Source organism: Ambystoma mexicanum, chromosome 10, assembly GCF_040938575.1.
Source record: "Ambystoma mexicanum isolate Mex_15411 chromosome 10, UKY_AmexF1_1, whole genome shotgun sequence".
NCBI classification, from domain to species: Eukaryota; Metazoa; Chordata; class Amphibia; order Caudata; family Ambystomatidae; genus Ambystoma; species Ambystoma mexicanum.
In genome coordinates, this window is record NC_090932.1 from 1,145,689,289 (window position 1) to 1,145,703,712 (window position 14,424).

At 45.9% G+C, this 14,424-nt stretch overlaps 1 protein-coding gene across 1 annotated transcript in view; it reads left to right on the forward strand.

Moving 5' to 3' along the window:
• Window positions 1-14,424, forward strand: part of FAM178B (family with sequence similarity 178 member B) — a 1,611,694-nt gene that overhangs the window by 983,146 nt on the left and 614,124 nt on the right. The gene's annotated exons all lie outside the window — the stretch shown is intronic.

Here is a 14,424-nt window from a genome sequence, read left to right on the forward strand (position 1 = left end):
GAATTGCAGAAGGTTGGAATATAAGTTGAGAAGGTCAGGCAACAAACAAGAGCTTTAGGCCGCAGACAACACCAAATGGGGCTGAGGAACAAACATTTCTCATAGCATATTTATTTAGTGCATAAATAGCATGTCTGCTTTATATAAAATATTTAGAAATATTACTTCGAATGGATTGTGTCCTCCCATGTATTCCTCATTTTATGATAAATCATTATCTCCACCTTCGCTGCTTCGGAAAAAAAAAATTCTCGGCAGAGGGCGCTTTGCTTGAGGTCGTGACGTCGATTGTCCCTCGGCGGACTCCGTCCTCTGTCGACATCACTGATGATAGAAATAGCTCGAGCCGCGCCCGTTGCTTCAGTTCCGTTTTTCCGATCGTTCGCTATCGAGAACGGCGCGCTTGAGATTTTCTGTGAAGAAAATGTCGTCTTCTTCGACTCCTTCGACACCCAAGACTGGGTTCAAGAAGTGCGTAGATTGTGGATAGAAAATGTCGATCACGGATTCTCACCGGATTTGTCTCTGGTGTCTCGGTTCCAGTCACCGGACCGACGACTGTGGTTCCTGCCAATCCATGACCGAGAAAGCTCTTCGTGAGAGGAGAGGTTAACTGTCGGTGGGGAGGGAAGCCTCTAAGAAGGCTACGTCCAAAAAAAATAAGAAAGCGACTGATTCGAAGGAATCGGATCGCCATAGGCATTCAAAGAGATCTCGATCTAGGAATAGAAAGAGACACTCTTCTTCCTCGTCCAAAAAAATGAAGAGGAGACATAGATCTCCCTCATCATCATCTTCCAAGTCGACCGAAGAAATTCAATGTCCGACAAAATCAGATTCTCCCAGAAAATGGGAAGAATTTCGTAGAAAGATGATGGAGGTATTCCAGAATGCGGCCGACCCCCTTGAATGAACCTCGGAAGAGCCATACCCCTAAGGTCGCTCCATTGGACGACAAAGGGAAGCCTAAGACTACCTTGGTAAAAACCGGTAGTGTCGAGGATACTCGAAAAACTCGAGTCGACGACAAGTCGTCGAGGACTCTTCGAGAGTCGAGTACCTCTCCGGTGCCATATAAAAAACATAAGTCGTCGAAGGCTTCGACGACTTCATCGGCGTCGACCGTTTCGGCATCGAAACCAAAAATAACCTCGACGCCTGTATCAAAGTCATCTTCCAAGTCATCGAAGATTCCTTCGACAACTTCGAAGGATTTTTCCATTCCTTCGACGCGTATGGTAGAGGAAGAAAGAAGATTTACTCAGTTGGCCAGGTCAGACTTTTTTAAGTCCATGTCTTCAATTTATGAGGAATCTGGCTCGGAGGAAGAGGAAGTCACTCCCTTTGGAGTTTCATATGGCACAAAACAAGTTCCTGAGGAACTTATTGATCAAGAGTCCAAAATGAGAGACCTGAGTGACACTCTACATTCTGCCAGTGGAATTGACACCTCCCCAGAATTAGAGTTTGCCAGACCTGATCCAGCAGAACATGCAGACTCAGGGTACAGGAGTCTTATGACCAGAGTAATTGAGTATATGGGTTGGGGTAACACTTCACCCGTTTTTGAACAAGATGACATGACGGATATAATTGTCAGAGGTCCTCAAAAAGATCCAGTTCTCCCCTTTCACAGGGCTCTTCAGAGGAGGGTGGAGAAAAACTGGGAAAAGCCTGAGAGCATTGCTGCTGCAGATAGTAATTTCCCCAAGAAATACAGACCAGCTGGTATGGATCCTGAATACTTAAACAGGCATCCGACTCCAGAAAGTCTAGTTATTCAGGCAGCATCCACATCAAAGCAAACTGCATATCCCACTATCCCTCCAGATAGAGAGGATATAAAAGTTGATGCCTGGGCACGTAAAGTTTTCACTTCAGGCAGTATGGCCCTTAAATCTACAAATGTCACCTGTACCCTGTTCAGGTTTATCCATACCCTGTGGGACTGTATTTTGGCAGCGGCTGAGCATATTCCGGAAGGCGAGGAAAGGGAAGGCTTCCTGAATATAGTCAGAGACGGGAAGGAGGCAATGGGGGAATGTCTCCAGTCTGGACTGGATACTGCTGATAGTATCAGCAGATCCATGGCTGCAAGCAATGTGCTACGCAGATTTGCGTGGTTGAGGAAGTCGGGGTTTGCACCAGATGTGCAAGCCAGACTCCTCAACATGCCCTTTGATGGCTCGAGGCTGTTTGGCAGTAAGGCTGATGAAAGAAAAAAGGAAAAATAGCACACAGACCTATAATAGTTCTAAGATCGTTAAACACCTACATCATAGACAAAACCAAACGTTGACACTGTGGATTGTTTTTTTTTGAGGTTGCAAACTTTATTTATTTCCTTCTACATCATACTGGTCCTTCCTGGGGTCTAGTAACCCCACCTCTTCCTCCCTTCTCCCCACGCTGCCCCCTTCCGTGACACTATTGATTGTGTTTCTCAGGGTCTGCATCTATTGCACCAAAACAAAAGTGCCAATATGAGCAAAACTCCTATAACAAATGAAAACAGCATCTCTTTCATACAAATGGGAAAAGACATGGGGGCACCAGGTTTGGGCACAGCTTGAGAGGATGTATAAAGTGCAATAATATAGAGGGTTAGGGGTGTGGCCCATAAAGGAGCTGGGGCAGTTGGGAAGAAAATCAATTTGAGCAGAAAATCAGGCCACCATGCCCATGTGATAAAAGACATAAGTCTGTTTCTAGAAATTTAGAAAAGGACCTTTTGAGTGGATTAAATCTGCAGAATGCATAGTTCCATCTTCTCATTCACAAAGTGCATCAGAGGTTTCTGATATTAGAGTTTGTTTTTTAGAGAGCATTACATGTTTGAGATGCTGGAGTCACGTGATGCATTAAAGCTGTGCAGCAGCACATCCCCAGAGCTCCGATCTGCAGCATATGTACACCAATGAAAAGATTGCTTTTTTTGACCTGAAAAAACAATCACTGAAGGCTTGTTGCAGTGCTGTTGGGATGGAAAATGAAGAGAGGGACAAGTAAACTTCGAAGGAGAATGAAAGAATAGGATGCCATCAGGAGAGCCCTTAACTGCCAACAACGGTCAGGAGAGACACACGGTGGTAACCCAGGGACGGGAATGGACAGATTGTTCTAACTGCTCTGGATTCAACCATACGCCTGGAAGAAATGTGGAAAATGTGGAACATGTTATCTGGTAAAGTGGACGCTGTTGTGTTAAATTAGATCTATTCAAGCTGCGGCCAGAGGACACACCGATGAGCAGATTATCAGAGGTGGAGGCCAGGGTTAGGATGGTGGAGGGCACCACAAACACTGTTGAAGACATGCTGGGTACCCTTAAAACAGAGTTTAAGGTGGCACTTGCCTGGATTGAAGACTAAGAGGGTAATCCCTGACGAAATAGCGTCTGCATACTGGTATTTGCAAAATCTGCCTCTGAGATGTTGCTGGCTCGCCATCAGGAAAATGATTTGAAGTATGGTCTGTAAAGCACAATTATCAGAGATTCTCCTAATTGAAAGATTTCATAGGGCTCTTGGACTCAGGACTTCCCTGGGGCCCCCACCCACCCCCTGTAGTGAGTAAGACTAGTCAACTATAGGGACCACAATGATATCTAGGGTGCAGCTAGAAAGGCTTGTGAGATGCTTTGGCTGTTATGTAGGCTTCTCCTAGTGCTTGTTCTATAACAGGGCAATTTTGTCTTGCACATTTTTAGTGGGGTCCAGTGGGAGACATTCATAAATGGGTCCCCATAACATTGTGTCATATTCTGAACAATCCATGAGCACTTTTCCACCCTCATTGTCTGCAGGTTTTAGAACTATTTCTGCATTATGATTTCATTGTTCTGTAGCAGTTTCTTCTTGTTTATTTCAATTCTGGATCGGGCCATTCAATTGACTTTCTATATTTGCCAAACCATTCAATACTGCCCTCTCAAAAGTAACCAATTCTGGAGTAATAGGTTTTGGGCGTGGGTACAATTAAAATGGAGTATTTAGTCCTATGGTTTCCCTCTTCTAAAGATTGAGGATTCCCTAAATATTGTCTCAATCGAATTTTCAGAATCAGCTTAATTATTACAATTCAAGTTTGTGGAGGGGGGGCGGTCATGCTGTTTCATTTAGACCCTTCTGCAATAACTGGACTTTAGTGCCTGGGAGAGTGTATTTGGGCTAGTTGTATGCTAGAAGGGTTGCTGTTGTTTCCTGCCCTGTAGCTGTGAGTAATTCGGGGGGAGTTCTTCTAGCCACTGATTGGGTGGCTGTGACCACTGGCGTGTGGAAAAGGGACTTGTCTTATTGGTTCTCCTAGAAAATGTACCATGTGTCTATTCCGCAATTGTTTTGATTACCTACAGAGGTGCTTGGTTTATTATCCTTATTGGAGCTACCTCTTGAGAAGTTCCACTCATAGGGTGTTGTTCTAAATGTATTTCTAGTGCCTCTCAGAACACATGAACCTTTTCCTAGAGTGGAATGTTATTGGTAAGATTGATGTCTCATTTGGACGTCTTCTTGATACTATGCTTCAGTCAAACAAGGATATATTCTTTATGTGAGAAAGCTGCCAAGTCTTTTTTACGTTTTTTAGGTTTGACAAGATTTTTCGTGAGATTACATTCTTTCATTGCAGCATTTAACTCTTCTAACTGTTTTTTGTAATGAACCAAAAGAGTTTTTTCTTTTCGTTTTTCTTGTCTCTCAACGATTTGTTGCAACATTTCCTCATAGGCTCGCTTGACTGTATTGTTGATAAGTATTACCCAGTCTCTCATTCATTTATTCACTATAAAACTCAAATCTTTTCTAAATTGGCTCTGTTCCAAAATAATAAGTATGTTTAATAAGGCCAATAGGCACAACATGTGCCCTCAGATATTCAATCATTATAGTGCTATGTAATTCTGTCTGATCATATATATTTCAAAGATTCTAGTTCATTCCAGTTGTCACTACTTTCCATCATGGTATTCATGTCTGCCTCATCCAGAATGTATGCTCTAGCCAAGATGCCATCTACTAGTTCTTCTGCAAAAGGTGAGATCATTTTGAAATTGGTTTATGAAATATGGAATGTTGGAAGAAATGGAAATAGACCTTTCAAATGGATTGTGTCCCCCCACGTATTCCTCATCTTATTATTCGCCATATCCAGCTTTAGCTGCTTTGCACAAAATGTCCCAGCAGTGGGCACTGTGGATCGATGCCTGTCGATTCAATGTCCCTCGAGGGCCTCTGTCTTGGTGTCGACATCATCGATGGTATATAGTGCGCGCAGTTCCTATTTTACGTGCATTGGTTTATCCTACGCCCGACAGCTACATACCCTGAAAGAGTGTAAGCTGCAATGACATGGAAATCCTACTGTGGGGTAAGCTGGAAGAGGCGATGAGGAATATGTGGGAGGAACATCCAGTCGAAAGAACGTTACCACAGGTAAGTAAATTGTTCTTCGAATGGATTGTGTCCTCCCATGTATTTCTCATCTTTTGATAGACTCCCAAAGCAGTATTTGCATCTTTGGAGGAGAGAGTCAGACTTTACAGTTTCCAATTAGAATTTTGGAGTTACTTATTGGTCTATGTGTACAGAATGTAACACTGCCTTCCCAAAAACACCTTCCTGGCCTGAGAAAGAGTCCTTACTATAATGCTTGGTGAAAGTGTGGACTGAGGAACATGTTGCAGCTACAATTGGGACTCCCCTCTGTAAGGTAGACGAAGTAGCCATGCCCCTGGTCGAATGTGCTCTGAGACGCTCAGGAGGATCCTTTCCAGCTAATCTGTAGCATTCAGAGATTCCTAGGATGATCCACCTAGATAAAGATTGTTTTGAGACCGCCATACACAACTTATGGCCTGTGTAACCAACAAAAAGTTTCTTGTCTTGTCTTAATTTAGACATTCTGGAAATGTAGAAACGTTTTGGGTCAAGCCTGTGTAGCCTATCCTCCTTTCCAGAATGAGGTGAGGGGTAGAAAGAAGGTAGAATGTCTTTTTGAGTTAAATGAAAGTCAGAGACAATTTTTGGCGGAAAAGTAGGTTTAACCTTAGGCTTGCAGGACAAGAATTGAAGTTCACTCACCCTATGGGCTGATGGAAGAGCGATGGTTTTTAAAGATAACAATCTTAAAGTTCAGGAGTGAATAGGCTTGAATGGAGCACACATTAGGAATTTCTGAACTAGGTTGAGATGCTTGGTACAAACAAACCAGAGAAGACAGAACACATAGAAAATGTTGCTTGATGAGAAACGCAGGTACGACAAAAACAAGGATGCTTTACTACTGTGCAGGCAGGAGAGAGGAATCTCCAGGCTCCGAATTGGTTGTGCATCCGGGAGCAGGGTGACGTTGCTTGGGATGCTCCAGGCACCATGGCAACCGTTATATGCACCGGCCCCAATGCCCGATGAACGGCGCTGGCGGCCAAATCTTGTCAATATCCCTTTGAAGGCATATGGTTTTTATATAGAACAAGATTATTTATCTTTTTCTTTTTTTAGCATAATTTATTTGTGTTAAATTTTGTACACTGCTTGGCTTTTATAAAATATTGTGCTTTTTCTTTCTCATTCTATCACTACACCACTGTCCTCTAGGATAAGGCACTGTAACAGTGATAGATTATTTCTGCTGATGGCATTTAAATTGATTTTGATCAATTTGTTATAAATATTCCCCTTTGTTGTGAGGTGCAGCCGGCTTGCAAGGAGTCGTTCACAGTTAAATAGAGACTGCAACTCTGAGGACTGCTTCATCAGCTGGCATTGGGGGTGATCAAGATGCACCCTCCCTTTGACTTTCCTGGCGGTGCAGATGTGCTGTGATCACTTCTTTTAGTCATGAAGGAGTGGGATGACCACATTAAAATATGTTACAATGCCCACTCTCCCCTCTCCTCTACACAATATATCTGGAGCCTCTACTCCGGGCGATCAGGGAAGCAGACGAGGTACAGGGAGTCCCCTTTGCGGGCAACCAATATAAAGTTGCGGCCTTCGCCGATGACATGTTCCTGGCATTAACCAGGCCAATGAGGTCGATTCCAGCATGCATGGCATTGCTGGGGGAAATTGGGGGGGGGTGGGGGGGGTCAGGCTTACGAATTAATTTCAACCAATCAGAACTGCTGAACCTCACGGTGGGAAAATAGGAAATATCATGCCTGAAGGAAGTAACACCTTTTGTACAAACCCAAGGGAGGATTAAATATCTGGGAGCGAACATTACCCCAAACCTGGTGAGGTGGTACGCAGCCAACTATCCGCCTATAGTGAAGGCTATAGCAAGGGACTTCCAGAAGTGGAGGAGCCTTAGGATTTCATGGGTGGGGAGAATAGCGATGGTAAAAATGGTAGTGCTCCCCTGCCTTCATTCTGCCTGCATTCTATACCTGTTCCAGGCAATTCCAGTGGCACTCCCGGCTGCGTTGTTCAGGGAACTGAGGAAAATGGTAAACGAGTTTGTCTGGGAGGGGAAGAGGGCAAGAATCAGTAGGCAGATTATGATGGCCCCTAGAAGGGAGGGGGGCTGGCTCTTCCCAATCTCCAACAATATTATGCGGCAAAGCAACTCCGGTTCCTGAGGGAGTGGTTCTCAGGGGCGGGGAACAAGCAATGGGCCTCGATGGACAGGGCAGTGATGCAGCACGACCTTTGGGAGGTACTATTGCTCCCGAAACAACACAGGCCGCAACATATGTATAGGAGCACCATAACCAAACTAGTAGCGGACGTTTGGGACAGACTGGTTGCGAGAAACGCAATCACGATGTTCCTCTCCCCCATCACGCCCATCCTTAACAATGAAGACTTCACCCCAGGGAAGGAACGAGGGGCATTCGGGAAATGGCGGGAGGGAGGCTGCAGGGTAATCTGGGACATGTTCCAGGGCCAGGCCATACACTCCTTTGTAGACTGCAAGCAAGCGTTTGGAGTGGAGAAAGGGGCGAGACTCAGATACACGCAGCAAAGGCATTTACTATTGAGTCCTCGAGTCAGGAAGGCAGCCACCAGGCGGGTTACCCCATTTGAGAAGTGTCTGCATGATGGCTCCAGGGGATTGATATCCAATTTATATAGAATCTTAGATGATACTACCCCCAGAGCTACATGGAACTATATGACTAAATGTGAACAGGGACTGGGGCGAGAGATCGGGACAGGCCAACTGGGATAACCTGTGGAGGAGAATCCCCAAACTGGCTAAAGCTTCCCAATTACAGGAAACATGGTATAAGATACTTTATGGATGGCCCTACACTCCCGCCAGTTTAAAAAGCATATATCCGGAAACTTCAGTGGTTTGTTGGAGGGGATGTGGTCAGGAGGGCACGGCCACCCACATATGGTGGAAATGCCCGAGAATAGCCCCCTTCTGGGAGGAGGTGCAGCAGGCACAAACCAAGGCCTATGGGCAATGGGACAACAGATCCCCAGAACAAATACTGTTGGGATTGCCAGGGGAAAAGGGGGAAAGAGAACCTAGGAGTCAGGAGAAGGCTAGGGTGGTCCTCACATTCGCTGAAATGACTCTCATAGCTCGGAACTGGAAAGGACCAACTATTCCTACGACCCAGGACTGGCTGAGGAAGGTTTGGGAACTGGTCACCTTGGAGTGGGCTTCATATGGAATGAAAAGCAACCTGCAGAAATTCACGGGAGAATGGGGAGAAACATTGGCATTCTGAAGGATGACTATAGGGTGCAATGGTGTCCGCAACGCCTAAAGCTACTGGACCTACACTGAGCATGTGGTTCTCACGGGTCATCAGCGCTAGACAGAATCAAGCAGTTCCTCCAGGGGGGCTGGGAGAGTGTTAGAGGGGGGCGAGGGAGGGGGCTGGAGGAGGGTACATGGGGGGGAGAGAAATGTTTGCACTGTTGTAAAATCAATAAAGAGAAGTTAAAAAAAATATGTTACAATATAGGGATGTGGGTCCCACGATTCCCTCTTCCTTTGGTGGGACTAGGGATGTTCTGCATTCTAAGAACTGATCCAGCTGCCCCCGCTCTTTTCCCCTTGCTCTTTATTATGGTGGAGTATGTTTTTTGGGTGGCAGGGAAGGGGATGAGAACCTTCGCTGCCAATTGGGAAATTGTAGGGGATGTCCCAAGATGGCTGGGCTTGCCAGGACAGTGCAATGATCAGTGGGACCTACGAGGGGCCACACAAAGTAGCCCGTAATCATCACTGGCTTCTGCACAGGATAGGGCCACCAGATAAAGATTCCCTGCTGCTGTGTTCATCAACAAGTGGAACGTATGAATATGATCCACATGCTGAAATTCTCCAGTCCGGACTAGCAGTCATTGGACACAATAGCTCCATTTGATGGCAGTGTCAGCTGTTAAATTTTTTAATTGGCGAGGTGTAAGTATTTGCCACATATTAGTGTGAGCGACCGACCTTAGGGAGGGAGCCCAAACCAATTAAGGAGGATTCGTGGGACTCTCCCCACATGACATTTTTTTGAATAATGGGTTAAAATGGTATCTTATAAAGCACACTTTCTATGAAAAAATGGGCAAAAAGCCAGACAGGTTGCAATCTTTTTTTAGGGTAACAGATGAAAAAATACAACAGGACCATTTCCCAATGCATTTTCATGATGCCTTTCCCCCACAATATATGCCAGTATAAAAAAATGTTCACGCTGTCTGTGCCCTTACATTTCCATGCTGGCTGCACCTGTACATGCCAGTATTCCCATATACGAACATACTCATGTTTTCTTTGTGCAGCATGTCAATAATAATACTACAAGAACACATGTCAAAGCTGGCTGTGCCAATACATTCCAGTATCTGCACATAAGAACACATTCCAGCTGGCTTTGCCATTAAAAATGGTACGACACAATAAGAAAACATGTCTGACATATAATAACACTTATCATGTTTGCTTTATCATAAATGCCCAGTAAAAAATGTCATGCCACAGTAAGAAATGGCTAGACAGGTGGCACCAAAACGCCAGTATTGCCACATAATAACTCTTATGTTTGCTTTATCATAAATGGCCAGTAAAGAATGTCATGCAACAGTAAGAAATGGCTAGACTGACTGCACCAAAATGCCAGTCTATCCATCTAACTACACGTACCATGCTTGCTTTATCCATATCTCTTCAGCCCTAAAATCTCACCACTGGCTCCCGGTTGCTGAAAGGATCAAATTCAAATCCCTCTGCATCATCCATAAGGCTATATGGGGCCAGGGACCATGTTATCTGCAACTCGTCCTCACCAAACACTCTCCGTACAGATCCCTCCGATCCTCTAGCTCCAATTCTCTGCTTGTCAAGTGCTTCTCTAAGCAAGGAGCGGGCATCCGTTCCCTTTCCTCGGCTGGCTCCCTCCTCTGGAACAGCCTTCCCCTTTCTCTCTGCCTTGAGCCGGATCTCCTCAGGTTCTACAATCTCCTCAAGACGTTCCTGTTCTCCTCCTCCTTTCCTCTCTCCCTCCCGTGCTAAACCCCACAGTCGCTCTGATTGGTGGCCTGGGCCCTTATGTGTCCTTCTGGGTCCTGGCCTTTATGTCCGATCGCCTGCAGAATCCGCCCTCCCCCTGCACTTGCCTTCAGGCACCACTTGGCCTGTATTGTCTCACAGGCCTGCACTTATTGGATGGGCTGTTATCCCGCTACCATCGAGTGGTCACTGCCTGGCACTTACCTGTTGCCTTTGCAACTGGCTCTCTGGCACTTCACACCTCTCTGGCACCTCTAGCACTTACCCTCTCCCCCTTCCATCCTCTCTCTCTGTGCCCTTGCATGTTCCAAATGTTCACAAGGCCTAGTTGGATCGCTTCTATATTTTTGCTCATCTCTGTTATCATATTCCATTGTCTTGCTGTTCCCTTGTTCCCTTCCCTTGCCCTGTGGGTGCTTTGAAATACCATTTATTGATGTATAAGTGCCTTACAAATGGCCAATAAAATAAAATAAATAAAAATAAAAATGGTCAACAAATAATGTCATGCCACAGTATGGAATGCCTAGACTAGTTACACCAAAATGCCAGTCTAGCCACATTGACAGCACCTCGTATCTGGCCCTGTTAGGGGTTAGAGGGGAGCCGATCCCTAACACCTCTGATGGTGTTAGAGTGCCTGTGGGTGGACCGCCTCCCAGCCACTTATTACCTGCAGGGAAGCCGGCGACATGGTGGAACACCAGAGAAGAGGCGAGGCTTAGTAAGCCCACATGCACAGTAGCCTGCAGCTCATGGTGGGACGCTGCTGTATCGATATCAGAGGTAGCAGGTGCTGCCAAGAAGAGGGAATGGCAGCCCTCAAGGACCACTAATAGAGAAGGAGGATGCAGCACCATGATTAGAGATAATGCCAGGGAAAAGCCGCAAGAGGACACAGCATCAGGCACAGCAGCAGGGCTCCAGCAGGCAGCACCGGCCAAAGCCCCTGCATAAAGAGGAAGCCTGCTTGTCGACCATTGATTGCTTTATCAAGAAAGGGCCTATAAGAAGGCCCGAAAAGTGGGACAGCAGCCCCTATAGATTGTTACGCTCTCCATGCCCGGAACACGGTGGGCCGCATAGAAAAGAGGGCAGGGCTTAAAAGCCCTTATGAAGCCTCCCAAGCCCTCCCATGTCACACCCTTGGAGCAAGGTAAGTTGATTGTTTAGGGGAAGCTGGCCAATCCTGAGAGGGAGAGGGTTATTTAAAAAAACAGCTTGAGGGGGGTTTAGCTGTGGGTTAGTAGGGTGAGGTCAGGAGGTGAAAGGAGGACGACCAAGAGACCAGAGGAGAATGGAGTGGAAGGAGTGTGGAGGTGGTTGAAAGGAGGGGTCGTGGAGTGGTGAATGAGTGAGAGGAGTGACATAGTGGTAGAGTAGGTGATACAGTAGGAATACAGGATAGATAGTAGTGGTTGTAGGTAGAGGGAGTGAGAAGGTAGTGATAGCAGTGGAGAGGTAGTGGAAGTGAGACCAGGTAGTAGTAAATGGTAGTTGTAGTGGATCGAAGTGTGCAGAAGTGAGAGAGAGAACTGGTAGTGAAAGTAAAGAAGGAGTGGTAGAGGAGAGATAGAAGTGGTAGTGGTGAGGTAGAAGTAGTGGTAGTAGTGAGGAGATAGTAGTTTTAAAGAAGCAATGTGGTTAGTATAGGTGGAGTCATAGTAGAAGAAGAAAGATAGTAGCAGCTGGAGTTTGTGGTAGCAGTGATTAAGGGGAGTAGAGAAGGAGGAAAATGAGAGGAAGGAAAAGGGTATCCTCTAAGGGTGGAGGTAGAAAGGCGGAGTGTAACAATGGAGGGACAGTAGGGTGGAGGGGAGGAGAACATCATGAGGATAGCAGAGTAGAAAGACCAGGTGAGGCTGGGTGTGCCTGGTGAGGGACTCCAACCGCAGGGTTTGACATTGCTGAAAGCTATTTACCTCCTGCCTCTAGCTATGCACTACCTGGTTAGCTTGACACCAACAGCTTCCAGGAGCTACGTTTTGCTCCCTAAGCCAACTGGTGCCATACAATCATACCTATGTGACATTAACTTTCTGTATTTTGGAATGTCTATGAAAAACATTAGATACATCTAGACATTTAAAGAATCATGGTCTGTATATAATGGACAAAAAGTTCAGGTTTGCACCTCACGTAAAAGTGAGATTTGCTGCACGCTGTGTACTAGCTTCTGGTTCTCTAGTGGTAGCTCCTGCCTACCAGGTGATACCCAATTCGGAGGAACTAGTTTTAACACCTGCTCATGAAATCTTAATTTCGAGTCTTGCAACCACATGTGTAAAGGCGCTACCTCCTAACACCTCCTAGAACTCTAAGTGGGGTTAGGCAAGGGAAAGTTAGAAGACCCCTAGGGAGTCAGACAACCAGTGCCTTATGGAATCCACCTTGAGTTTAGGAGAAGATAAAGACAGTAGAGGTTACTGAGCCGTAGAACTAAACAGGGTTGTGGACACCAGGGCTAGGGTGACAGTAACCCAAAGGGAGGCGAGAGAGCAGGGATTACCCTAGAGCCCAGTTCCCTAAAGTCCATTTTGTCCCAGAGTTTTGTCAACCCTATCTCAGCCCACAAGGTTTATTTACAAATCCCCAAATAAACACCCTTGAAGTGGATTCCTGTGTATGAGTGGTCTTTTGAAGTGACTCCCTGTCACACCACGAATAACACTTATCATGCACGATCAGTGTTGTTACGTGGCTAGACTGGACTGCATTACTACAGACAGTCTGGTTACGTTTTCTAACTTTGGCATGGTATTTTTAACTGGGCATCAATGTGTTTGCTTTGAAATTGATGCCCAGTAAAACATTTCATATAGTAGTAAGATTACATGGCTAGACTCGACTGCATTGCTGCAGCCACTCTGGTTGTGTTTTCTAACTTTGGCATGGCATTTTTAAATGGGCATCAATCTATTTGCTTTAACATTGATGGCCAGTACAAAATGCCGCCCCTCTCCCAGCATCCCCAAATAGAGTGGGCCTTTGATTTGGGGAATTAATAAAGCAGAGGCACACTCATTAGCGTGGTGGACAAAGCTCATCGTACTGGAGAGCGTGACTTTGTTTTCTGGATTAATCAGAGGCCCGCTCACCAGCACGGTGAGCACCGTTCACTGTGCTGTTGTTTGGGCCTCTACTCAATTCATTCCCCAAATCAAAAGCCCGCTCTGAATTGGGGGCACCCCTGTGAAGTGAGGAGAGGAGGGGCATTTTACATTCACCCATACATACATATTCACACATGCATCCATACACATTAATTCCCTCATCCACACGCACACCCACCAACACAACATACTCTCTTTCATTCACACATCCACACACACATTTCTTTTTTCCTACCTGCAGCACCGGTCCAGAATCCGCTCCTCCAGGACCCTCGAATCTCCCCTGCCCCCATACAACATGAACAGGAACCAGGAAAGATGCCGGACAACGCTGTATGAGCGGGGAGGCGCAGGATCGCCCCTCTCACATTCAGACCTTCAGTACCCCAGGCTGCATCCCCAGTGGGCCATGCAAGGCTGGGGGAGGAAAACACCCTGACCTTGCAGGACCTATTGGACATGCGCTAGTGTGTAAACTGTCAATAGGAAACCACGTTTCCCTTTGGCAGTTCGAGCCAGCCCAGGAAGCGCTCACTAAGCTGCAGCAAGCAGCTGAAGGAGCGCTTAGTGGCGGCTCGTCCAAAATCAGTGGCTCAGCGCAGTGTCGCCCCTTATGGATGAGCCACCACTGTTAACTACCATTTGTTATGGGATGTTGGACTGTGCCCAGAACTGTGCAAAGGTACACACCTTGAATGCTTTCATATTTCAAGGATATAAGGCTAAACTAATCATTTCAAGGATATAAGGCTAAACTAATGGTAGAACATGCTTTACTGTAGCAAAAACGTTAATTTCTTTTAGGTGCAATGGCATCAAACATCTTCAGTGTCTCATACAAATC